The 27,406-nt window shown below is 39.0% G+C and overlaps 1 pseudogene; it reads right to left on the bottom strand.

Annotated features, from left to right (window-relative positions):
• Nucleotides 1-24,625: 24,625 nt before the first annotated feature.
• LOC149147742 (protein DETOXIFICATION 16 pseudogene) lies at nt 24,626-25,169 on the bottom strand (annotated as a pseudogene).
• Nucleotides 25,170-27,406: the final 2,237 nt, after the last annotated feature.

The following is a 27,406-nucleotide window of genomic DNA, read 5'->3' on the forward strand; positions in this document are numbered from 1 at the left end:
ATATGTTGACTTATTTAAAAATCAATTTAAATATTATTATGTATAAATACAATATAAATTTAAAATATAACGAGGTTTACAAACACTAAAAAAGAGGTATGGTAAACAACATAAAAACGTAAACATGTAATGTTTAACATTTTACATTTAACATTTTTTATATGTTGACTTATTTAAAAATCAATTTAAATATTATTATGTATAGATACAATATAAATTTAAAATATAACGAGGTTTTGAAAAAGAGGTATGGTAAACAAGAAAAATATAAATAAACTAGAGCTATGGTAAATAAATAAAACCCTTTTTATATTTACTCTAGAAGTATGGTAAATAAATAAAATTATAAATAAACTAGTGTATGACAAATAAATAAAACATATTTTTATATTTTTATAAAACTTGAAAAAAAATGTTGTATTTAGGTGAAGCCTATGGGCCAAATACCATGGGACAAATAATTATTAATACCATGGCCAAATACCATATTTATAAAAGAGTTATGGTAAATAAATAAATATAAAAGAGGTATAAGGAGGTATGGTAAATAAATAAAAATATATCAAATAGGATTAGAAATCAACATCTAATTATATACCAAGCTTATGAGTCAAATACCATGGACCAAATTATTATTAATACTATGAAAAAAATTATTATTAACCCTAAGATTAATAATAATATTATTATTAAATCTAATATTCATATTCATATACTATAATATAAATATTATGAAATTTAATAACTCTATATTAATACAATAATTTTTAATATTATAATATATATTAATATTTGAACTCTAGATATATATGGGAGGGAAGAACAAAGACATAGAGTGATAGAGGTGGAGAGATAGGGGGAGTGACAAGGGAGAGATGGATATAAATTGAAGGAGAGGGGAGAGGAAGAATGAAGAGAGAGAGAGAGAGGGAGAGGAGTGAGAGAGGTAGATAAGGGTAAGAGAGGGAGAGGGATACACAAAGATGGAGGGGTGAGAGAGAGAAGGGGAGAGGGAGGGAGATAGTGAGAGGATTGGAGGGCAAAGAGAGAGAGAGAGAGATGGGGGAAGAGAGAGGAAGCTAGGAGAGAAAGGGAGAGAGAGGAAGGATGAGAGAGAGGAATTGTGAGAGAGGAGAAGAGAGGGAGGGATAGAGAGATGGAGTTGGAGGGGGAGAGATGGAGGGAAGAAGAAAGTTATTGAGAGTAAGAAGTGGAGAGAGAAGGGGAGAGATGGAAAGAGAGAGTGTATTTTTAAGGGTGAGATAAAGAGACAAAGAAGGAGAGATAGAGAGAAGGGGGGAGAGTAGGAGAGAGAAGGAGAGAGGGAGTGGTATAGTAACATAGTTGGAGAGAGAGAGAGAGAGATGGGGGAAGAGAGAGGGAGGTAGGAGAGAGAGAGAGAGAGAGATGGGGGAAGAGAGAGGGAGGTAGGAGAGAAAGAGAGAGAGTGGAAGAATGAGAGACATAACTTGAGATAGAGGAGGAGGAGAGAGAGAGAGAGAGAGAGAGAGAGAGAGAGATCAGACTTGAGAGAGAGGAGGAGAGAGGGAGAGAGGGAGGAGGAAAGAGGAGGCGAGAGGGAGGGAGGGAGGGAGGAGGAGAGAGGGAGGGAAGAAGAAATACATAGAGAGTGAGAAGTGGAGAGAGAGAGGGAGTGACAAGGGAGAGATGGAGAGAGAGTGTGTATGTTTGAGGGTGAGATAAAGAGACAAAGAAGGAGAGATGGAGAAAATGGGGGAGAGAAGAAGAGAGAAGAGAGAGAGGGATATAGTAACAAAGTTGGATGGTGAAGAGAGAGAGAAGAGAGAGATAGGTGGGAGAGAGAGGAAGGTAGAGAGAGAGGAAGGAAGAGAGAGGAAGGTAGAGAGAGAGGAAGGAAGAGAGAGAGGATGTGAGAGAGTGGAGAGAGGGAGGGAAAGAGAGATGGAGTTGGAGGGTGAGAGGGAGGGAGGTAAGAAGAAATAAATTGAGAGAGAAAGGTGGAGAGAGTGAGAGGGAGTGATAAGGAAGATGGAGAGATAGGGAGAGAAGACATCAGGAGGGAAGAGAGATAGAATCGGGAAGGGGAGAGAGAGAGAGAGAGATATATATAGATAGATTGGAGAAAGAGAGCGTATGTTTTTGGGGTGATATAGAGAGACAAAGTGAAATAATGATATAGATGGAAAGTGAAGAGAGGGAAGAAGAGATAGATGGAGAGAGGGAGGGAGGGAAAAACATATTGATAGATATGGGGTGAGAGAGTGTGTGTGTTTGGGGGGTTGATATAGAGAGGCAAAGAAGGAGATATGGAGGGAGATATAAATATAAATGGAGGGGGGAGAGAGGGAAGAAGATTTCTTACAGTAGACGCATTGATTTCAGTGTAGATGGTGATTTATAATCATACTTGATTACTTGCACTAGATGAATTGATTTTAGTGTAGATGTTGATTTATAATGATACTTGATTTCTTGCACTAGGTGCATTGATTTCAATGTAGATGATTTCTAGTCCTATTTGATTACTTGCAGTAAATGCATTGATTTCAGTGTAGATGGTGATTTCTAATCCTATTTGATTTCTTTCTCTAGATGCATTGATTTCAATGTAGATGTTGATTTCTAATAATATTTGATTGTTTGCACTAGATGCATTGATTTCAATGTAGATGATTTCCAATCATATTTGATTTATTGCACCAAATGCATTGATTTGTGTAGATGGCGATTTCTAATCCTATTTGATTGCCTGCACTAGATCATTGATTTCAGTGTAAGCACAAAAAATGATTGACAATGTCCATTGTTTTTTGTGTTATAGTAATTCAACCTATTAATATTGGAGAGAAAGAGAGACAATGTATGATGTTTACTACAATAGCTTGAGCTAAATATTTAAATGGTTTACGATTTAACCAGTCCTTTTCATATAATCGATATGAAAAGATGAGACTCGATATGAAAAGATGACAAAAGTAACAAGGGTGACAATACGAATAGTAGATGAAAATAGTTTGAGATTAATCACAATGAAGACTATTTGTAATTAACTATATTCTTATTATTCACATTTTGTACCATTCAACACTATTACATTGTCACTTTACATTCAAAATTTTTATTTCATTATTTTTTATCATTAAATTTATTAACAATATTTATCATCTCAACAAATTGAGGTAACTAAGAAAATTTAAAATTAAAATGACCAGATTAACCTGAAGGCTGAGACATATTTAGTATATTTAAAATGATTATATTAATATTAGATGCATTTACATATTATTGATAAAATTAATTATATGTTCGTTAGATTTTCTTTGGCTGCACATGAATGAAACTAGATTAGATCCGTCTTAACTCTGAATCTATCAAGCATCGAGAGGGATCAAATCTCTTGAGGTGCAAACCTTTCCTCAAGTTTTGCACTCAAAGAAGAGGTTTAGATGATAAATTCATAACCAGAAGTATCCAAAGGTGTAAAACCCCATTAAAAATAAGGAAAATATTAGTGATGTTTTGTTATCCACAACTACATATGCCTCACCTCTAATTGTCTCTTCCATTATATCTTTAGAATCCAAGTGGTTTAGTTTCTAGTTGATCTTATTCTTTATTTTAGGACACTAATAATATTTATGTCCCATATCTCTACTTTTGTAACATTTAATCATTAGGTTGGTAAACTTGGTGTTTCCTCATGGTCCTCTTTTAAATCCTACTTGTGATATTGGGCTAAAATTTCTTTGGTTAAATATTCTCTAGTAGGACTTATGATGGTTGATCCTTTGGTTAAGTCTTCCACTCACCTCTTTCTTTCATTGTGCCTCTGTTTTCCATAATTTAGGTCCTAAACATCCCATCCATCAATGTTTTTGGGAAAAATGGTTCAGACTTTTTCCTTAACATGATCTCCCAATGTTCCAATAAATCAATTGACTCATGACTTGTCACTTAGTTCATAACCATACTTTTCTAACTCCACATAATTCCATTCATAGTCTTAATTAGTCATACTTCCCTTTTTGAGTGCTTAATATTGATGTTCCTTTTCTCAATATTACATCTCACTCAAGTACTTATCCTCAAATTACCTTTTAAAAGCACTCCATTCCAAATACTCTTCATTAACTTTTTTCTCCTCCTTTAGATGATCCCACCAAAGGTTTGCATCGTCTATCAACTAATATCTGCTAAACAATGTCTTCTCCAAGGAGTTGAAATCATATAATAAGATATGCGCTTCCATGTTTTCCAACCAAACTTATGGTACATTTCCTCTTTTGACATATCCATTAGAAGTAGGAGTTTTCTACTTCATGAAATCTACCCATTTTTTAAGATTTGTATGAAACTTCTTAGCCATGATCATTTCCTACCGATGACATTTTTTCCCTATTCTCTAATTTAAATCCTTGAGATTCCAAGATTCCCTTGGTCTCATGGATATAGTTAAACTTCTTGTTGACGTAACACTCTAAAGTTTTCACTTCTCATGTCGTCCTTGCAATGGAGCAATTGCAATGAGAATAGTTATTCTAGTTAGGATTCGTACTTTCATTCTAGGTATGTGAATGATATATATCCATGATAAATATCTTTCTTGAAATATTTGAAAAGAAAATAAAATTTTATTATTGATATTGATAATGTATAAATAACACACTTGATATTGTGAATAAAGCTACAATAATAAGGAATTTAGGAGAAGATTCTCTAAATTAGTTAGAAGCACATAAAACATATATATTTTTAAGAAAATCTAGTGTAATATTCTTTAACAAATGATTTATATAAATAAAAGTGAAAGAAATAATTTTTATAGGAGTTGTCTTTAGTGAGACTTTTTAGAAGCTTTTCTAGTGGGTTTTTCCGGTCTAATTTCTCTAAAATCCAGTAGAAATTTATTGAAATCACAAACTTGATGGTAACTCTTGCACAATCAAAGTGCCCTAGAAAGTTTTTAGGGTGCTGAATCCATATATACAGTCAAAAAACCAGTTTAAATGACACAAATCAAGATTTCACCTCAAAGTTTTATGCGGGATTCTGTCACCAGAAAGTCCAAAAAGTCACACAAAAGACAACTCCATTTTTATATTCCATATGAAAATCCAAAAAGTCACACAAAAACAACTCCATTTTTATATTCCATATGATGAATATACATATTTGGGCCCTCCATAAATTACCTGAATGGAAAAGATAATAATCATTCTAAATCCAACTAAGTTATTTTTTTATAATTATAATTATAATAAAAATTCATTCATTTAATGAGGAAAAAAACAAAATGTCTCTTAATTAAAGGGAATGGAGAGGAGAGTTTATTCAATTAAATAGAAGAAAACAATTACTTTCTCCCAATTAAAGAGATTAGATATTGGTTGAAATTGGTCAAAACTATACATATCTATTCAATGATTTTAGTTGATGTTTAAAGAAGTGGTAAATTGACCACTACTTTACGGAAATAATAAGCATGTTTTTGGACAAAGATTTGCACTTATCCACATCTACATCCACTTTAGTTAAACCAACAATTTAGTAGTATTTTTAGGTTTTTATTTAGATAGTTTTTTCAATAATTTTTTTTTTTAAATGAGAAAATTGTAATTAGTTAAATGAACAATTTAGTAGTAATTTTTTGGTTTTTATTCAAGTAGCTCTTTTCTCTAAAATCAAACTAAAATTGAGAAAATGTAATCTTAAATTATTGAATCTTTATAGTAAAAAAAAATCACCACCTTATAAAATACTTGTTCAAAATTCTAAAGTCTTATATAAATTTGTAGATATATTTTTATTAAAATATTGAAAATTCTAAGACCGTATATATATAGCTAATATCTTTTATTTTATTGTATAACTATAATAATTTCAAATAAAAAGTGTTACTAAATCTGTAAAACAATTTACCAAAAAATAATTCCTTCCATTACCGAATAGTCCTCCCCATTAAATAGTAGAGTACTGTACAACCACTGGAGGGCAGTGTCGGAAAGAGCTAACCAGCCATATATTGGGTATTTAATGCCCTCAGAGTAGCAGGTGACTTAACGCGATAACACGGGAGCGGGCAAATTAAGCATTAAATAATATTTACCCGCTCCCGTGTTATCGGGCTAAGTGACGTGCTGTTCTGAAGACATTAAATACCCAATATATGGCTAGTTAGCTCCAGCCGGGCAGTGTGACCTAAAAGAGGTGGAAAATACGTTTCATGTGGAGCAGAGCAGGTTTTTCGGAAAACGCGTTTTAACAGTCTTCTTGATACGTCTCAGAGCTGTTCCCTGCCTTGAACCTTACACTGTTAACACGCTTTTCCGTGGTTCTCAGACTTGTGCTCTGCCTTGAACCTGAAGCTTCTAAGAGGTATTTTGATACGTGACAGAGACCTGTTATCTGCCCTGCACCTTACACATTTGTAAGATTCCAAAAGATAGTTGACGACGAGGGTTTTCCAAAATCGCAAAAGACTCGTAACATTCTGTAAACCAATACGATACTCTGTAGTGGGCAGGAGGGACTCATAAAGACCTCTGCACTCTCGCATTGTATTTAATAGAAAAATTAGTTAGTTATTCATTTTTTTTATATATATAAAGAAGGTTATATAGTAGTTAGTACCTCGGTTAGTTTAAATATAGTTTAACGAAATAAAAAAATAACAAAAATAAAATTTTTATCACAAAAGTAAAATAACTAATAAAATATTATATTGTTAAGTGTTAATCATCTAAAATTAAAAAATATGATTAACTAATATTGTTTATATTAAAAAATATATAGATATTTATATGGGTTTATCTTTTTTTATTAATATATATAATTATTTATAATTAAATTTATTAAAATATATTTTTAATATAATAATAAGTCATTTTCAAAAATTATAATTCATGAAAATAGAAATCATAATAATATTAATAAAATTAAATAAAAATGAAATAAAACAAACAACACAAAATTAGTAGCTAATACAAATGGGAGTTATTAGAAAACCCATAATAAGACCTCAACCAATCACCTTATAAATAAATAAATTTCAAAATAATAAAAAATAATCAAAATTGAATTTTTAATGTTAAAAACAAACTAATACCCAGTGAAAGGAAAAAAATAATGTATAACAAGGGCTGAGTTAATATATAGCTTAATTAAATAAAAAATAATAGTAAAGCCAAAAATAAAACCACTAATAAAAAATTATATAGTTGAATCAGCAAAAATAAATATGGTTAATTAATATTGGTTATATCAATATACATATATTTGTGTGTGTTTTATTTTTATTAATATATATAATTGTTTATAATTAAATTTATTAAAATATGTTTTTATTATAATAATAAACTATTTTAAATTGAAAATATTGTGAAAAAATTATAATTCATGAAAATAGAAAAATAGAAAAAAGAAAAAGAAAAACCAAAAAATTAAATAGAAAAGAAATAAAACAAAAAAATAGTAATTAATAGAAATGGAAGTTCTAAACAACCTATAAAAAGACCTCAACCAATCACTTTATAAATAAATAAATTCAAATAATAAAAAAAATTGAATTCCTAAGGTTAAACTATGAATAAGTGCCATAAATTTTTGGTCAAAAATACCAATACACAATGAAAAACAACACTGAATGTATAATAAATGTAAAATAGACCTCAACCAATCACCTTACAAATAAATAAATTCAAATAATAATAAAATTTGAACTCCTAAGGTTAAAAACTATGAATAAGTATCATAAATTTGTAATTAAAAACACTAATGCCCGGTCAAAAACAAAAATAAATATAAAATATTTCTTTGACAAATTAAACAAAATTATAATTTATAAATAAATAAAATATAACCTATAGCTAAAAATGTGCCAAAAAATAATATTAATACATTACTATATTGGTCAAAATTATCTCCCCAAGCATCTAACAAATAAACTATGACATAACATTACCTAACTACTAAAAATTTTCATTTTTAACTGGAATCCAACAAAATATTTTTAATCCAATTTTTTTTTTTTAATAAAATTTTCCAACTCACCTAAGTCTCACCTAATTTTGATGATAAAGCTCTGATATCTTCAGGGCAAGAGCTAACCAGCTTGCCATAGGGCATTAAATGCCCGTATGGAGGCCCCCTTTACCATGCATGTCGATGCTCTTCATGCCCGCATCCATCGTCCATCCATCGTTTATCCGGCAGCAGGACGGCCCATCGCATCATGCCTTTTCCGGGAACGCGGGACCCACCACCTCCGAGCTGGCACCGACCCATTTTCAAACCAGCGCTCGTGCCAAAAGAGCCATTTGCTCCATTCACGCTCCCGTCGACGCTGCTCTGCCTCTGCAACCCATCTCGAGCATTGATACACTAAAAAATGTCACCATGGCTATTTACAGTTAGTATGGCTCTATCAACAGTCATGCTATCCTCTTAGGCAAGTCTTATGCCTCTGCTCTCCATGTCAAACTCCAAAAAGAGAGAAAGTCTTTAAAAATGTATTTATCTCTGGGTACGCAGGTTCTCTCAACCTTACCTGCGGGTACGCACCCAATGCTCACAAAAGCTGCGTCCTTGTACGCTCTGTATGTAAAGGGGCAGGTGCGTCCCCCTGTAAAGGTCAAAATGCGCAAGTTTCATCTTTAAAAAGTTACTTGTGGTCATTTCTAGAGCATTCTAGAAGGTTGTTCGACGTGTATTGAGCGCCTCCAGATGGTTCATGTACCCCTACCAAAGAGGAACTTATCCCATCAATGAGGGAGCTATCCCATCCAAAGAGGGGATTATCCCATTGATGGTGGACCTGATTAACTTCCTCTTGAGCACTATAAATACAGGCATTGGGCCAGAAGGAGGGGAGGTTGGAAGCTAAACATTTCTAAGGGTAGATGCTGCAGGAATTAGGACTCCCATTTAGAAGCTTGTGAGGAGAGATTGCCATCTTTGCTTGTTCTATTTGGAAGTGGGTGAGCTTTGTCAAAGTAAAGGAGAACTCTTGATGGACCTTGGGAGGGACTTGCACAACACCAAGGCTCAGGTTGTAATTGTTCCTTTTGTTTCCTATTAATGCAAATGAGTCCATTCTTCTCAATAACTTGTTATTTATGAGTTGTTTCATGTACTCCTTGGTCTATGTGTTAAATATGTCTTATTCTATGAGATTATCAAGTGCTATTTAATCGTTTGATTGTTAGTGGATGCAGGTTTCAAAGTGAAGGAGGAGCTCATCCGGATCAGCGGAGCTGGACTGCTACAACAGCGTTGGGCTACAGGTAGGATCTAAACACTTGATTTCTTATATAGTAAATGCATGTTTAGAGAAGGATTGCTCTTGTTTGTCTTGTTTGTCACTAGAGAGTCTTAGGCTCCTAGGGAGGTTGGTTGTGTCCGCACAATCGACTCTTTCCGCCTGACAAATTGGCGACTCCACTGGGGACTCCATTGATGTGAAAGTCTTTTCCTTTGTATGCAACTTTGCTCTGAGAAAAGTCATTTATTTTCTGGTTTTTGGCTCTGTGACTTTGTTTTTGGGTGGGTTAGCTTAGGGTTAGATTCAATTTAGTTTTTCTTGGTTTTTTCAGTAGGACGCACCCTCTGAGTATTGCACAGTGTGTCCTGGTACGCACTGTTGCTGTGTGCACAGAGCGGGCCCGCACCTGTCTTAACTGGTTGCCTGCGTCCCCTGCTAAAATTTAAGAAAATTGCATTTTTTGCATTTTTTCTCTTAGATTTTGTTTTTTCTTAGTTTTTACTGCCCAGATCCATTAGTCTCTTGTCAAAGATCTTCACCTGAACTTGTTTCGATAGCATTGAGTGTTTTAGTGGATTTCATAGAAGTTTAAGCCCTAGGGTTTGATTTTTGAGTAGGTCTTGTAGTGACTTTGACGGTAGAAGTTGTCAAGCCTTAGATCTCTCTGGTTTTGTCAGCCTTCTTAGAAGTCAGACCTGTTATAAAGTCTACCTGTGAGAGCAACTTACCTTTGAGTGGTCTCTTTGGCAAATTTCGAAGTACTTGTTGATTGAGTATTGAATTCCATTTTACAAAAAGAACAAAAAGATTTGAGTTTTGTTTTGACTGGTCTTTTGATTCTGCATTAGCTGGTCCTTGACTTGATTTTGGTCAAGTAAAACAACCTAGAATCATCCTTGTAGGCTTTTGCCTCGTTAGGTTTGCTTATAATAAATTTCTTTTTAATTTGCTTGTGAGTCAAGTTTTCATAGATTTTATAGCTTTTGAGATTGATTTTCGTTAAAATAGATTTATATGCTTTATTAAATAAGAGAAAATACAAAAACATCTCCTTTGAAAAGTTTTGTTTCAAGTAGCTTTGAAGAGTTTTGAAAGAAAAAGAGTTTTTCGTGCACGTAAGGAGTGGTCATGCTTGTATGCTTGAAAAGATAAAGAGAATTGTTTCTTTGATTGTCTTTACTAAGAAAGTTGTTTTCTATAAAATTTGCATTTCTCAACTCTCTTAGTTAGGAATTTCATTGAAAAAGGAAAGTAGCGTAAATCATCTTAGGTGCATCTTTGTAGTGGTTTGAGTCGAGTCTACACACCATTGGTTTCACTTCCGCTACCTTTTGTCTTTAAGAAAAACCATAAAATTAACGCTTAAAGTAAAATCAACGTAGTAACTTTTATTTACTAGGGCTCTGAAACACCAATTTAGATCAGGCTAGTGTCTTGGAGTAGGTGAGTAATTAACTCTCCAAGACAACAAAACCAAACAAGTAGCTTATCTTGTGATAGAATAAATCCAATTGTCTCATTTGTACTCTGGGAAAGCTCCTCTTAAAGGAGAAGCACGAGCTCGTGTCCGAACCAGTGAGGGGATCAATCCCCCCTCGTTGGGAACGACGCCAGACACGCACGTATTACAAACGGTAAACCTCGGATTAACCATTGTCGAGGAGCCAGGGGTCACTTGTCGGTAAAACCTTGGATTATTGTCAAGGAACCGGCAAGGGGATTGAGCTTGATACTCTGCCCTTGCGTGCTGTCGGAGTGTAGACTGTTCCCCCAGGTGCATTTGTTGCGGTTGGTAACCTTAGTGACCATTATCTTTAGGATTCTACCGAGGTGACGGTGGAGGGAAGATCCCACTGTACCTGGAGCAGACGTCGGCTAGACTCACTTGGATTTTCCGGGGGGTTCACTTCACTCGAGACGGTTAAAGTGGAGGAACTTGTGCCGGTCTATTCATTAAGCAGGTTGTCGGGGTAACTGTTCCACCCGCCACTTCTATACTGAATCCGGCGATGTTGGGTTTCATCACCAACTAGCGTTTTCGGTCTGGAAGGCTACTGTTTGTGCTTGGTTTGACGCCCTAGATTCTTTAGGCGTGTGATTCAAATTTGTTTGGTTCTTTAGAGACTTTAGGTGGTTTGATTTGAAATTTTACTTTGTTTTCGTGTGTAGTAGTTAAAAGTTTTTAACTGTGGCGGAATTATCGAGACAGTCCCGTAGACTTCGGGGCCAGTCTCCTGAAGTTGTTTCTGTGGCCGAATTGTTGAGAAGATCCCGTAGACTTAGGGGTGAACCTCCTCGAGACGACCCCAGTAATCTAGAGGGTTTGAAGGTCCTTGTAACTCCTCCTAGTGGCAGTAGAGTAGGTTCACCTGAAGAGGGAGAATCTTCCTTGGTAGTCCATTCAGATTACCAAGGCCTAGAGACAGGTTATAATCCCGAAGCTGTTACAGTTTCTGAGCTTGTTGGTAGTTTTTCGTCTGCTAGTGATACAGGCGAAGAACCTGAAATATCTGAACCTGTTACTCCGACTTCTAGTGTTCCAGATTCACCGAGAGTAGAACGAGTTATCACCGAAAATCTTCCTACTGGTCTAATTGCTATTGAAGAACTTGCTCCAGAGGAAGAAATAGGCGTCTCTAACCTTGAAGATCAACTTACTATTGATCTCAGGGAGCGTGAATCTATCTTTTAAAGTCCTCCTAGAAGTACTACTTGGTACCTTTCGTTAACCAATTATTTAGACAACTCAGGGGTAGGTTTTTCTACACCTCGTACTCCCTTTCCACCTGGAGGTATTTATACTCCTGTAAATATGTCTGGTCAGTCGTCCGTGTTTACTCAAACTCCTGAATCTTTCTTACACGGCGGTCCTTCTGTTCCCACCGGGTATCAATCACTTTCTGGTACCTTTGCGGGGGCATCTCCTCAACCCATTGATCATGGGTTATTAGCTGGAAACAGTGGTAATATACCATTGGGTGTAGGAGACATTTACATGATGTCAGGTTCAGTTCCCGTTTCCCAACCTCAAGGTGGCCAATTACTGCCTGGGGGGCAACCTCAAGGTACACAATTTGTGTCTGGGGGGCAACCTCAAGGTCAGTATGTACCTATGGTGCAATACATGCCTCAAGGTCAACCCCAGCCTCAATATGTACCCCAGGGTCAACCTCAGTATCAATATTCACCTCAAGAATGGCAACCTCAAGGGTATCAACCTCAAGGGTATCAACCTCAAGGTCAAGGTCAACCCCAGTATCCGTATTTACCTCAAGGTTATCAACCTCAAGGTCAATACTCGGGTCAAGGTTATCAACCACCTCAAGGTCAGTCATATGTTCAAGGTATGGGAACTGCACCTTGCAATTATCAATCCTATCCTCAATCCGGTTATGGATCTCAGTATCCTCAACCTGTTACGGGTCAATACCCCGGAATGTTAGTGTGGGATCCATCACAGGGTCAACAGGTGTTGCAGCCAAGTATACAGTTGGTTCCTCAAACTGGACAACCCGTAGTTTCTGGTCCACCCCAGCAACCGCAACCTGTCCAGTCAAATGTTCAAACTTCTGTAACTTCGGTAGTTACTCAGCTGCCAATTGCACCTAGTACTCCATCTCAAACGGTTGCTGCAACTACCGCTACATCTGCCGCACTTACTTCTGGAGTATCGACGGCTCCGGTTTCTACTGTCTCTGTAACCACTCCTCAGACATCTTTACCGTTGTCTGGATCTACGATTCAAACCACGGTCCAGATGCCTACAGGTCAGCCTGGTATAAGTACGGTTGTCACTACTCAACCTCAATTTGTTCATCAACCGTACCAGGGACAGTACCAACATGGGCAAGCTGTCCAACAGCCGGTTTACCAGTATCAACCGTATCCTGGGTACACTTATCAACAACCTCAACAACCCCAGTACGGTCCGGTTAATCCTGGTTTTCCAGGAGGATATAATATCCCTAATGCGACTCCTGTTCCTAGTTATCCTGGATATCCTCCTCCTGGGACTGGTCTTGTGACCCAGAGTTTTAGAGATCCTAACCGGCAGTTACCGTTTATCGCAACTTTGGATTTACCAGACTTGACGCGCCTAACGAACGATCCAATTCAATATCTTCCGTTCTGGCCGCCAATGCCAAATAAGTTTCCCAGTGATATACCCAAGTTCGAAGGTAAGTCTGGAGAGGATCCGTCCAATCATGTGATGACTTACCACCTCTGGTGTGCTTCAAATTCTATCTCGGATGATTCGATCCGCTTACGTCTTTTCCAGCGTACACTCATTGGTCTCGCGGCCAAGTGGTACATTGAGTTACCACGGGCCTCTTTTTACAATTTCAGCCAGTTAGCTACCTCGTTCTTAACTCACTTTCAGTTGCCGGTCAGATACGATAACGGCACGGAGTTATTAACTTCACTAAAACAATCGACGTCCACGTATATTTCTGATCACATTCATGAGTGGAGACGTCGAAGAAGGCTAGTGAAAGTTTTTATCCCGGACCAAATCTTAGCTGAATGGTTTGTTAAATCATTATTACCGAAGATTACTGAAGATGTAGCTAAGGCCGGAGTAGTTACTGAGGAGCAAGTCATTGCTCAGGCGCAATACCTTGACTTAGTTTATACTCAGTCGGGTACGTTACACGAGAAGATTCCAGATCTTCCAAAGTCGAATCAAATCGCTGCTGCTCCTTCGGGATCTCATGCCGCTGATGGTATGATTGGTATCGTGAATACAAAGAGCAAGAAGAAGTCTTCCAAGACTTCAACTACTCCTATAATCACTTTGCCCGATTCCCCGACAGGAGAGTCTTCTCCTGAACTTTCCGCCGATATTCACGTTGTAGAGTCATCTACGGCCAAATCAAAAAACGGTGGAAAGAAGAAAGGAAAGAAGAAGGCTAAAGCAGACAAGGCTCCGAAGGAGAAAACGGAAAAGTCGGAAACCAATGACGAAAAGCGCAAACCTCGATATCCTTGTCTTATTTGTGAAGAGGATCATTTTACGAGAGATTGCCCTCATCGGGCCGAGGTTGTGAAAATAGTCAAAGGTTCTCCCACTCCTGCTGTGTTAAAAGATCCATTTCCAAAGCAGGAGAGTAAGATGATAGGTTCTTCCTCGACTGCCAGTGAAGAACCCATTTTGATGATGTCTCATGTGAGGATTGCGACTCGATCGCAAGATTATGGTAGTAAGAATCCTGTTGATGGTAAGGAAGCAGAATCTTCTCATTCTATCCCATCAACCTCAGCTCCTGGTTCCGATCCACTACAGATCGAAAAACCTAACCCGGACTTAGTAATCAAACCGCCCGCCAAGGGTGTACTTCGAAGGTCTGCTTTCAATCCACATGCGAGAGCGGCCCAGAATTACAACATTGTTGAGGACTTAGCTGTTTCACCCTCAGCAATGTCGGCTTTAGAAGTGCTGCAATCATGCCCAGCACAACGAAAATTACTTTTGTCGGCTATCGGAGCTGTTGATGTTCAGGACCCGAACCTGATAATCTTCGATCTAGAAAATAGTACACCGCGTCTACCCCATCAAATGGCTTTCCAAATTCCAGTGATAGTAAAAAACAGGCCTATTCATCGGACTGTGATTGATGAGGGAGCTTCTACGTGTATTATGTCGATTCAATGTTGGAGATCGCTTGGTTCTCCTTCGTTGAACCAATCCCCGACCATCCTTAAGGCCTTTGATGGCCGTGGGTTCCGTCCGTTTGGTATTCTACAGGAATTTCCTATAGGGGTAGAAGGCAAAACCGTTAGTCTGGATGTGGAAGTGGTTGATGCCCCTCTAGACTACAACCTTCTTTTGGGTCGAAGTTGGTCATATGCTATGACAGCAGTCGTTTCATCGGTCTTCAGAGTAATAAAGTTTCCATATAACGGTAAGATCGTGACCATTGATCAGCTGACATACTTTTCATCCGACCCAGCCTCTTCAGAGAGTATCCAGCATGTTGGTAAGACGAGAATCCCCTATAGGGACGTTGGCGTAGGTTTAGTTAAAGATTCCGGTTTACTGGGAACTTTTCCTTTCCCTCCAATCAACGCAGACCCTTCATTTGCATCAATTCATATGATTACATCAGAAAACATTATTTATGATGATCCTTGGATCGTCCCATCTGAATCTGAGATAGACTCATTCGGTGATGCTATGCCTTTGAGTCCATATGAAATTGCTTATGAAGCTGTCATGTCTTTTACCGACTCGCGTTCAACCGAGCTCGACCAAATGAATGTGGTCAGTGAAGAATCACTTTTCACCTCAACCTTAGAACGGATAGCGTTTCCCGAAGTCGTGTCATCTGATGAACAACTTCGTGAAATCCTAAGTGTAGGCGATCTACCATGGAAAGATCTCCATCACAAATCTTCGTTTTTACCTAAGGATGATGCTTTTGAAAATGATTTTTCATCTATCTTTACCGCTGAATATGTCAAAGACGCTCAGAATCCAACGAAACATTCTGATTCAGAGTTGAATTTAGGGAATATTTCTCGTACTATTCCCATTGATATTTCAGTGAAGCCCGGAATTGAGGAGAACATTCATATAGGTGCCTCATGTACAGAAGATGAAATCCGAACTTACAAGGCCCTATTCCAAGAATTCCGCGATGTGTTTGCCTGGTCTTACGAGGAAATGCCGGGAATCGACCCTGCCATTGTTGTTCATGAAATAAAGACCTACCCGGATGCTAAACCCGTCCGGCAACGGTTGCGTCAGATTCACCCTCGGAAAGCGGCTGCGATTAAAGCAGAAGTCGAGAAGCTGTTGAAAGCAGGTTTCATTTATCCAATCCCGTTAACGGATTGGGTATCGAATATTGTCCCAGTTAACAAGAAACAAGGAACAATAAGAATCTGTATCGACTATAGGGATATAAATCGAGCTTGTCCAAAAGACAACTATCCTACGCCTTATATCGATCAAATTATTGATGATTGTGCCGGAAGTGAAATGTTTTCCTTCATGGATGGTTTTTCGGGCTATAATCAAATCAATATTCTACCTGCCGACCAACCAAAAACGGCATTCATTTGTCCATGGGGGACATTTGCTTATTGCAAATTACCTTTTGGGCTTAAGAATGCCGGAGCCACTTTTCAACGGGCGATGTCTTACGCATTTCATGACATCAAGCACATTGTGCAACCGTACCTCGATGATTTGCCTGCTCATTCTTTACATCGAGCTGATCACCTTGTCCACTTACGAGCAATCTTTATGAGGTGTCGGCATTATCGAATTCGGTTGAATCCCCACAAGTGTGTTTTCTGTATAGAGATGGGTCGATTGCTGGGATTTGTTGTTTCAAAAGCCGGCATTCGCATCGATCCCTCGAAGGTTGAAGCTATCATCAAATTGCCTCCTCCTTCGAGTTTGCGCCAACTCCAAAGTTTGCAAGGGAAAGCAAACTTTTTACGCCGATTCATTCCAAACTACGCCAAGGTCACTAAAGGTTTTACACGGTTGTTGAAACAGAACGCTCAATTCTTTTGGGATGAGATTGCCCAACAATCTTTTGATGCACTTAAACACGCGTTGACCCATGCACCGTTGTTGCATCCTCCCAACTACAACCAGGACTACTTCTTATACCTCGCAGCTTCGCATTCCACCATTGGAATGGTGTTAGTTCAAGAAGATGAATTCCGAGCGGAACATGTGATATATTATCTTAGTAGGACCTTAAATCCCACTGAGCTAAAATATTCGCATGTGGAGAAATTGGCCCTGGTAGCCGTTCAAGCTGTCCAGCGTTTTCGTCACTACATTCTTCTCCGTAAAACTACAGTCATTTCGGATTGCAACCCTATGATTTATATCTTGACAAAACAACTACTAGGGGGAAAGTACTCTAAATGGATCGTTATCCTGCAAGAGTTCAACTTGGAGTTCGAGAAGTCCAAGTCTAAGAAATCCTTAGTTTTTGCGGAATTGATGTGTGATTTCCCGCGTGCTGACACAGAAACTGTGGCAGAGGAGTCCATTGCGGACGAATCTTTGTTTCTTATCAGTACTTTAGATCCGTGGTACGGGGATATAATCCCAAACCCAAACCCAAACCTAAACCTTTCGGCCTGAAGCTTCAAAGTCGGAACGTCGAAAAATTCGGTTTCAATCCCAGCAATACAAGATTATTGGAGATACACTTTATCGCCGGGGGGCAGACTTAGTTTTTCGACGTTGTTTAACTCATGAAGAGGCTGAGAGGGTTTTGAATGATTGTCACTCTGGAGCATGTGGCGGTCATATGTCTGGGTATGCCACAGCTCAGAAGGTGTTGCGCGCTGGCTATTTCTGGCCATCTATGTTTAAAGATTGTATCATTGCAGTCCGGAAGTGCCACAACTGTCAAGTGTTTGATCGCAAGATGCGCGCACCAACTGCTCCTCTCCACCCTATAATTGTCGTTGGTCCATTCGCCAAATGGGGTATCGATTTTATTACTTGTAACCCTCACTCGGTCGGGGGGCATGCGTATATCATCCTCGCAGTTGATTATTTTACTAAATGGGCCGAGGCGATGCCTACATTCGACGCAAGCGGCAAAACAGCTGCAGTTTTCGTATTCAATCATATTATAACTAGGTTTGGTGTCCCACAAGCAATCATCACTGACCATGGGAGCCATTTTCGAAACATCATGATGACTGAGCTTACAAGCCAGCTTGGTTTGCGCCACGATAGCTCTACTCCTTATTATCCGCAAGCCAACGGTTTGGTTGAGTCTATCAACAAAGTTCTGGTTATCATGATCCGACGAACCATTGGTATTCATCGGTCGAATTGGCATAACATGTTATTTTCAGCGCTATGGGCATACCGAACCTCAGTGAAAACCTCAACAGGGTTCACTCCTTTCCAGCTAGTTTATGGCTTGGAAGCTGTGTTACCCATTGAATGCAAAATCCCATCACTTCAAATGGCTGTCGAATTACTTCCAGCTACTTCCGAAGAGGAGAAGCGTTTATTATACTTAGCTAAATTAGATGAGACTCGACGTGACGCTGCATTGGCAATCGAGACTCACGCGAACCGAATGAAAGCTCAGTATGATAGAAATGTGACCCCTCGAAGTTTTTCGGAGGGAGACCTAGTGCTATTATATGATCAAGCTAACGATAAGCTAGGTGCTGGGAAATTCGTTCCTATGTGGCATGGACCCTACATTGTAAAGCGAAAGCTAGCAAAAGGGGCTTATGAGCTGGTAGATTTTGATGGGGACTCTTTGGGTAAACCCAGAAATGGACTTTACCTAAAAAGGTATTATGCTTAAATGGTGGGTATGGAGAATTTTTAGTTAGGTTAGGTTTTCTTTCCAGCTAGTATGTTTGTTAGTTTAGTTAGTGTGCTTAGCTTAGAGAGTGTGTTTTTCGTCGTTATTCTGGCTTATCTTGGTTTTACTCTTGATATTGCAGATGTCGACGCCTCTCCAAACATACATCGGATTTGCTGATGGTGCTTGTCGTAGTACACGGAATATCTCTTCCGCAGCTTGGGTTATCTATTCGCCCTCTGACGAGTTAGTTTCTATGCATGGGGTAAGCCTCGGTCAAACAACGAACAACATTGCAGAATACAGTGCAGTGGTTGAATTATTATCCGAATCTATTTCATTTGGAATTCGACGTTTGATAGTGAGGTTAGATTCTGAACTTGTTGTATTACAGCTTAATAGAGTATATGCCATTAGAAATCCTGTGTTATTAAGGTTGTTTTTGAGAGTGCGTCTCTTGGAACGTGAATTTGATTACATTGAATATCAGCATATTCCAAGGTCTTTAAATACATTAGTAGATGCAGTTGCTTCTCGAATGTTGGACAGACATTTACGATAATCATGCAAGTAAATTTAAAAACATTTCATCACATATGTTAAACAAGATAAGCCAGTAATAATGATATATATATAGATAGGAGTGTGTCAAAAAATATACATCGTCTTCGATCATAGGTTGAAAAACACCTTATGATCGGCAAAATGATAAGTACAAAAAATCAAAAATGTCACATGTGTCTACACAAGTGACTAGCCAATCACTGGTGGTGCTCCCTATACGACACCACTGCACGGGCTACCTTACACAAGAACCTCCTAAACGGTCCAGGGACTGCGACTACATAGCGCTGAAGTCTGATAGGAATATCATCTATGGTAGTCTCAGGTATATCCACCGTCAGACGCTCTAGATCCTGCTCCAACTCAGCTAGTGACTCTGCAGCCGCGTCCTGTGGAGCCGGTACCGGTGCAACTGGATGTCTCCTCTCAAAAGGCCGGAGGTTGGCTGGGCGCTGTGGACCAACATCTGCATTTTGAAAATTTTTACTGTCAGTTTTGAGACGATATATATAAAAAACAAAAAAATATATATATAATTTGAAAACATGTGAAAAATAAAGTACCTCTGTCGTCCCATTGTTCTCCCTGTGGAAGAACCATGTCCGGATCACCTCGAAAATCTACTCCGGCATACGGAAAGTCCTGGATCGAAAAAACCTGGTCCTCTAACCAGTGAAAATAACTATCAGGGAATCGAACAACCACCGCGCCCTCGTCAGGATGCTGGGCCATCACCGTAACCCATCGTATCAGCTTTAGCTCCCGAGGACCCAAGATTTCAACAGTGAGTTGCTAAGGGATCAGCATCGGAACTCTCTCTAAGGCAAAGCTCACAACTAGAGGCCCATATCCAAAGGTCTTCAGTTGTTCGTTCTTTGCCCTAGTCAGTTGGCCCTTCATATTGGCCGACACAGCATCACACCAGTTGAAAATGGTGCCTTGGAAACAGTCAATCGCCATCCGCATTTGGGACCCGATGGCAATATGTAAAGCGGCTGCACCGCAAATTCTGGTAACTGTGAAAGCTATAACCTTGAGTTCACGCAGAGAGATGTGTTTGATTTCTACGCCTTTCGCATGGTGTGCATTGGGTATGCACCAATCTGCCCGGAGACTAGCAAGGGATTGGCCACCCGGCCTAGTCCCGGCTAGATTGAGTTGCTCGCCCCTATTTGGCAAGCCAGTGAGAAAGTATATGTCAGAGGGCTCTATCTCAAGCTGGTGCCCTCCGATGTAAAAGCATTGCTCATGAATGTTCCATCTCTCAACCAGCCACTCCAAGAATCTCACCTGAGCCCTCATGCCAGGTATGGCCCAGTATTTATATAGTCTGCATGCTTTTAGGGCATCAATGGAAGGTTGATAATTAATTGCGGCTAAATCAACGTCCTCGTGCTCTCTTTCTCTCCAATCCAACATGGTGAGTGCCCTACACACCAAGAAATGAAGATTAGAATTGATTTGGGAAAATTCAAATGGTTGTTTGTGGAGTTTGGGGTTTCAAATTCCGCCTTTCGCGGGGGACGCACCCCGCGTTTAGGACAGAGAGCGTTGGGACGCAGCTGGCCTGAAGGTGGGCTGTGTCCCCCGACCTTTTTCCTGTGTGGGAAAAAGTCGGGGGACGCAGGTCACCCTTAGGGCACCTGCGTACCCCGCAGAGCGATTTTTGAAACCTAAAACCCCCCAAAAATCAAAACTAAAACCTAAAACAAACTTTTAATCGGATGAAATTGAAGAGGAGGATGTTGTGAAATACCTGGAAGAGACGGTGTTCGATTTTGACGGCCGGATTCTCCGCAGCGACCACGGGAAGTTTCTTGCCAAAAGCCCTTTTTTCAACCTCAACAGTAAAATGGTAAAAATGACATGGTAAAAAGTCTTTTTATAGGTTTTTTGGATGAATGAATGCTAGGTTTGTTCATTTTTCACCGTGGAAGGATATTTTTCAATGTATTTTTGCCTATCTTAAACAGGTATGAGTAATGTGTCGTTTTTGTGCAGGACAAAGGGATTTAGAGGGAAAATTGTCATTTTTCACGAACCAAAATATCAGAGTCATCTTTTAAGCCCTTTTCTGACTCCTAAAATATGAAAAGATTGCCGAGCGTTTCTTTTACACTCGTTAAAACGGAATTAAAAGACGGTCCCCTTATAGCTCTTTTCTGACCGTAAAATCAGGAAAAGATTGCCGGGTTTTTGTCGTTTCAAACTCGATACTGGAAATAAAACGACGTGTCCTTGATCGCTTTTTACTTTTCAGGTCAGTGGCACTAATTATGAAAGTACTCCTTGGTCGCAAGATCAAGCGGTTCCCCCAGGTATTATTTTATACTTTTTCGGGCTTGAGGGACACAAATCTACGAAAAAGTTCAACTTGGAGTCTTCTTAAGTTTTTCAGACTCTCTAAAATTGAAAAACGCCGAGTTTCTCCTATACTGGGCTCGTTAAACATTTCACAGTAAAGGACCTGTTCAATTACAAACAAGAACGAACCACTCCTTCCTAGGGTTCGAATCAAAACTAGGTTGGACTCATCTGAAGGATGAGCTTATAATTAAGCATATGTTATCCTCCTCAAGCTTGTTAAAAATAAAGAGGTACTTTCCAGAAATGGTGGGGGAAAAGAGAGAAGAATGAGCCTATTTGTTATCTTTTGTCTCAGAAGAAACTTTATTACCACTCTTGAACACGACACTTTTCATTCACCTGGGTTGGGAAATCCTTTACCTCACAGTCGATCAAACCACTTTGAAAAGTCTTCAGCCGGGTTCCGGGGATTAACTTTGAGTCGTTTATCACCAAACCATATGTCGTGTCGTTATGTGTTCAAGAGGTCTACAAACAAAACTTTCATCTGCAAAATACTTGTCATCCATTTGACCATCCCTGAGTCAGTCCTTACAGCAACATTTCTTCAACTTGAACAAATGATTTCGTGTTGTGGTCTTGCCTACAACGGGTCGCTTTCTATCGACATCAGCACTTTATCTAGAAAGATGACTTAGAAATCGTCAGTACCTTGAAGTCTGCATGCATCAATGGCAGGTTTCTCGCCTTTGACGTCAGTTTACATCATTGACTTTCGATCGAAGGATTTCGTGAAATGTTCGACATCAACTCATTCATTCACATCTCATGGATTGTACTGGGTACTTTGAGAACCATTGACATTACTGGTGGTCTCTCTCACACTTGTTAACAGTTTACATCATCGAATGGTAATCAAGTGGTTTCTACCATGTTCGACATCAACTCATTTATTCACATGGCTAGAATCGTACCAATTCGGGAAGCAGAAATGAAGACCCTGGATCTAGTTTCCACCATCCAGGCTGCGAGGAGTTTTGTATTCATTATCTAAGTAGACTAATCATAAACAGATGGTTGTGCCCATACTGTGTCTACAAAAGTCTATGATTATGATGTACTGCAAGATCATTCCTGTATCAGAGTAGTTAGTCTGTTAGTTAAAGTTTTGATCTGAGTATGGGAATGCCTACCTCAGTGATGATATAATCTTATACATGTATTTTGTGTTGAAAATTGCAGGTTCTGACCAGGCTCTCCACGAGATAATCCTTGAAATGATAAAGCGCTTCACCCTTCCTAGATAATACAAAACCCTAATCTATTTCAGGCTTCGCACTTTAGGGGGCAATCTGTTACACTAAAAAATGTCACCATGGCTATTTACAGTTAGTATGGCTCTATCAACAGTCATGCTATCCTCTTAGGCAAGTCTTATGCCTCTGCTCTCCATGTCAAACTCCAAAAAGAGAGAAAGTCTTTAAAAATGTATTTATCTCTGGGTACGCAGGTTCTCTCAACCTTACCTGCGGGTACGCACCCAATGCTCACAAAAGCTGCGTCCTTGTACGCTCTGTATGTAAAGGGGCAGGTGCGTCCCCCTGTAAAGGTCAAAATGCGCAAGTTTCATCTTTAAAAAGTTACTTGTGGTCATTTCTAGAGCATTCTAGAAGGTTGTTCGACGTGTATTGAGCGCCTCCAGATGGTTCATGTACCCCTACCAAAGAGGAACTTATCCCATCAATGAGGGAGCTATCCCATCCAAAGAGGGGATTATCCCATTGATGGTGGACCTGATTAACTTCCTCTTGAGCACTATAAATACAGGCATTGGGCCAGAAGGAGGGGAGGTTGGAAGCTAAACATTTCTAAGGGTAGATGCTGCAGGAATTAGGACTCCCATTTAGAAGCTTGTGAGGAGAGATTGCCATCTTTGCTTGTTCTATTTGGAAGTGGGTGAGCTTTGTCAAAGTAAAGGAGAACTCTTGATGGACCCTGGGAGGGACTTGCACAACACCAAGGCTCAGGTTGTAATTGTTCCTTTTGTTTCCTATTAATGCAAATGAGTCCATTCTTCTCAATAACTTGTTATTTATGAGTTGTTTCATGTACTCCTTGGTCTATGTGTTAAATATGTTTTATTCTATGAGATTATCAAGTGCTATTTAATCGTTTGATTGTTAGTGGATGCAGGTTTCAAAGTGAAGGAGGAGCTCATCCGGATCAGCGGAGCTGGACTGCTACAACAGCGTTGGGCTACAGGTAGGATCTAAACACTTGATTTCTTATATAGTAAATGCATGTTTAGAGAAGGATTGCTCTTGTTTGTCTTGTTTGTCACTAGAGAGTCTTAGGCTCCTAGGGAGGTTGGTTGTGTCCGCACAATCGACTCTTTCCGCCTGACAAGCATACACCGCCCGCGCTCACAGTGCTCACTCACCCACCTCGCAGGTCCGCTCACGGTGCTCAATCCCGGCATTCTGTGCGCCCTCAAGCGTGAGGTAAATTAACCTCTGTGCTTACAGAAAATTCAGACGAATTTATGAATTTATGCACGCTGGAAAAAACCCTTCGGCTTATCAGACTTGAACTGTTCGAACCCTGTGAAACCACTTGAAGGTTTTCACAGGAAATTTGTTTATGATTTCAATGGATAAGTTTAAAAACTAGCCAAACCTCGAAGGTATGCTCAGGCTGTGCGCCCCCAGGCGTAAGGTGAACTGCACAGTGAATAAATAGTACCAAAGATTGCAATTTAAAGTTCGCTACAGTGTATATATACAATGTTTAAGGTGAATTACACAGTGTATATACATAGTGCTTAAGATTCTCCTTATTTATGTATGACAAGTTTGTTTCAGATTTACAGTTTTAATACAAACATTTGAAATATAAAGTTCGCCACAGCAAATATCACAAGTTTGTTTGAGACTTACAGGTTGAAGACGAACATTTATTACAAGTCTGTTTACAATTTAAAGTTCGCAGCTGTGATTGTAAAGTACTTAAGGTCGACTGCACAGTGTTAATAGCATAATTAACAATGTCGAGTAGAGTATAAAACATAAAATTATTCCTAATGGAGATCATTTAAAAATTTGAACACCCTGAAGTAGAATAAGAAAAACGGTATATGGGACTGAAGCAATGCCTAATTTTTTTTAGCAATCAACTACATACACTCTGCAACAAAAGGGAAAGGACTCATTTACCAAAGCATTACTGCAGATGGAATAGCAAGCTTAAGAAAGTTTGTAATGTCATATAAAGCTTCCCTTGAGAAGGATGTCCATGTCTTCTTGCATGCAGGGGAAAATTTAACATAAATTGATAGAAGTGCCACATTTAGCCAGTTGGAAATGTTGTTTGCAAGCGCAGCCCCTTTATTACCTAATCCAACTTTGAACACCAATACCCAACAAACGGGAACATGGAAACAAAGAGTTATTGAACTGCTTAACATCATCGGAAAGACAACACCTTGTGATTGAAGAAATTTCACTAGGGGTTGCAGAGCCGCAGTAGCAAACAAGCTAGGAATCATCCATCTTGCAAAGTTCCCTGCTTCAAAAGATATTAAAGGGTCTTGGCCAAGGGCTACAAGAATGTGTCCCATATATGCCCATATCACAGCAATTGGTATGCTCACACAATAAAGAGCAACAATTGCTCTTTGCAGTTGAATCCCAAGCAAATGATATTGCTTTGCTCCATATGCTTGTCCGCAAAGTGTCTCTAATGCACCTGCCATCCCCATCTGTTCATAGACACACGAATAATTAAAAGATATCTGATCAATCTAATGTTGAGGACTTTCGAAGATTGAACGATCCATTTCTCACTTCCAGCTTAACTTTAAGTGTATTTACTTACATATCATTCTATAAACAAAATATCAAACCTGATAAGTTTGTACTTCAAGCAACTACAAGTTAAAAACTGTATTAAGGATCACTTTTCACTTACAAGTTAAAACTGTATTAAGGATCACTTTTCACTTACAAGATAAAACTGTATTAATGATCACTTTTCACTGGCAAGTAATTGAGATGGATTCATGTACACTTTTTAAGTTTTCTGCAGGTATTCAAGGAGGCTGTTAAGCATGCTGCTATGCGCTAAGCATACGGTAAAGAAAAGCTCCTTATTTATGTCACTTTAAATGATTGTTCCATAATGCAGGAGCATCTAATTTGGAAAAAAAAGAGTATTAATGTTATTATTAGTTGAGCATGTAGAATATAAAAGTAGTGGTACCCTATCCTCGTAGGTAAGAGAATCTTGGATAGTTTTAGTGATAATACGAATTTCAAATTTCTCTAAGCTCTTATGTGTTGTTGGGGAAGAAAGGGAATTGTTCTTTCTTTGTTCTTGTTTGTGGATGATATTGTCGTGCACTCTGAAGGCTGTACATTCAGTTGTTGCTTTGGCAACCCCTGGCTGTGCCACCATCATGGTATCAGAGCAGTGGACAAGATGGCCGATAGAAGAATTTCAGTATGGCAGTGGAAAGAAGCAAGGGCTGGAAATCGATGAGTGGACACCTGCGAGTTACTTCATAGATTGGAAACATTTAGCACACATGATTTGACTTCCTGGATATTGCCTCTTGTTGATGGTGATCTGGATAAGCATAGGAGTGTTCTCTCTATTTGGAACCCTCCACCCAATGCAATCCCTCTTTCAAGATGTGAGCAATAGCTCTGGAAAACACTAACAGTGAACTACAATTGGAATCGCTGGATATAGCAATGTTTTTGAAAATGTAATAGGAAAAACCATTTTCTAGGGTTTCTTTAGTTAATATGACTAAAAGATGATATTTTGAAATCCTTAGAATCCTTGATAGCTGTTATAGACATTTTTGTGCCTTACAGCATGAAGCATGAAATGTCAATAATCTAAGGGATCCAAAGTCCCTAAACATGTTGTTCCTACCCCTAGAGGAACAAGGTCAGCAAACCACAGCACTAAATATCAGTTCTCCGCCTGAAAACACTAAAAAACAAGCTAATTCTGGATCATGTCAACTGCTCCACTGAGCATCTGCGCTGAATGTCAACTGCTCCACTCTGTACCTGCGCTGAATGTCAAAAGCAATGAAGGCTACCTGTGCTGGGCGAGATTGGCCAAGTGGCACAGTCATTCCTCAAGGTGTCAATGCCCAGGAAGCTTCCAAAATGACACTTGGATCAGGGAATTCGCCTTGTGATGAGTAAGAGGATCTAGATCTCCAAGTGGAAGCAAGAAACTCCAAGTGGACTCAAGAACTGAAGAATAACTAAAGTGGGAGAGGACACTAGTCAGCTTCATGCCAGCCTCAAGCTGACTCATCCTTTCTCCAAAACTCCTATATATAGAGCTCTCTCATGAGGTCTAAGGGGGCAAGAATCTTGTGAATGTAAGGAAGTGCTGTTGGTTTGAGTATAGAACTATTGGGTGATTTGCTTGAAGGAGGTGAAGAGGAGATTTCTTTCTGCTGGGAGGTGTTGCTGGATTGGGCCTCTTATGATTGTAACACTCTCAGAACTTTACTTCTTCCATTAATAAAGCATTTGAGGTTCTTCTATATGCATGTGTCTCAATGGCATATTGGTACTTGTATATTTGATTTATTCTAATCCTTGAATCAATTATGAATGTATGCTTCTTGTAGTTTCCCTCTCTTGTCATTTTGCAGGATCTTGGTGTAGCTGGGTCAGTGAAAGAGCAAGGAGCTGGGAGCAAGCAGCAAAGAGAGAAGATTGGATCAATCATTAGCGGAAGACAACGGTTAGTGGATCTCTTTCTCCCCTCTCTTACATCTCATAAAGAAGTAATCTCGAATAGCTTTGCTTTGATTGTTGCTGAGGTACTATCACCCTTAGAGTGGGATAGGGTCATTCCGTATTGGATACTTTTCCCAAAAACAAATTGGCGACTCCACTGGGGATCGTATCTTGTTGGTTGTTTGTGTTTTTGCTATTCATTTCATAAACAAAGGGAGTAC

The sequence above is a fragment of the Pinus tabuliformis genome, chromosome 9 (genome assembly GCF_031772625.1).
Source record: "Pinus tabuliformis cultivar Carrire ecotype Pingquan chromosome 9, CPIR1, whole genome shotgun sequence".
Classification (NCBI taxonomy): Eukaryota; Viridiplantae; Streptophyta; class Pinopsida; order Pinales; family Pinaceae; genus Pinus; species Pinus tabuliformis.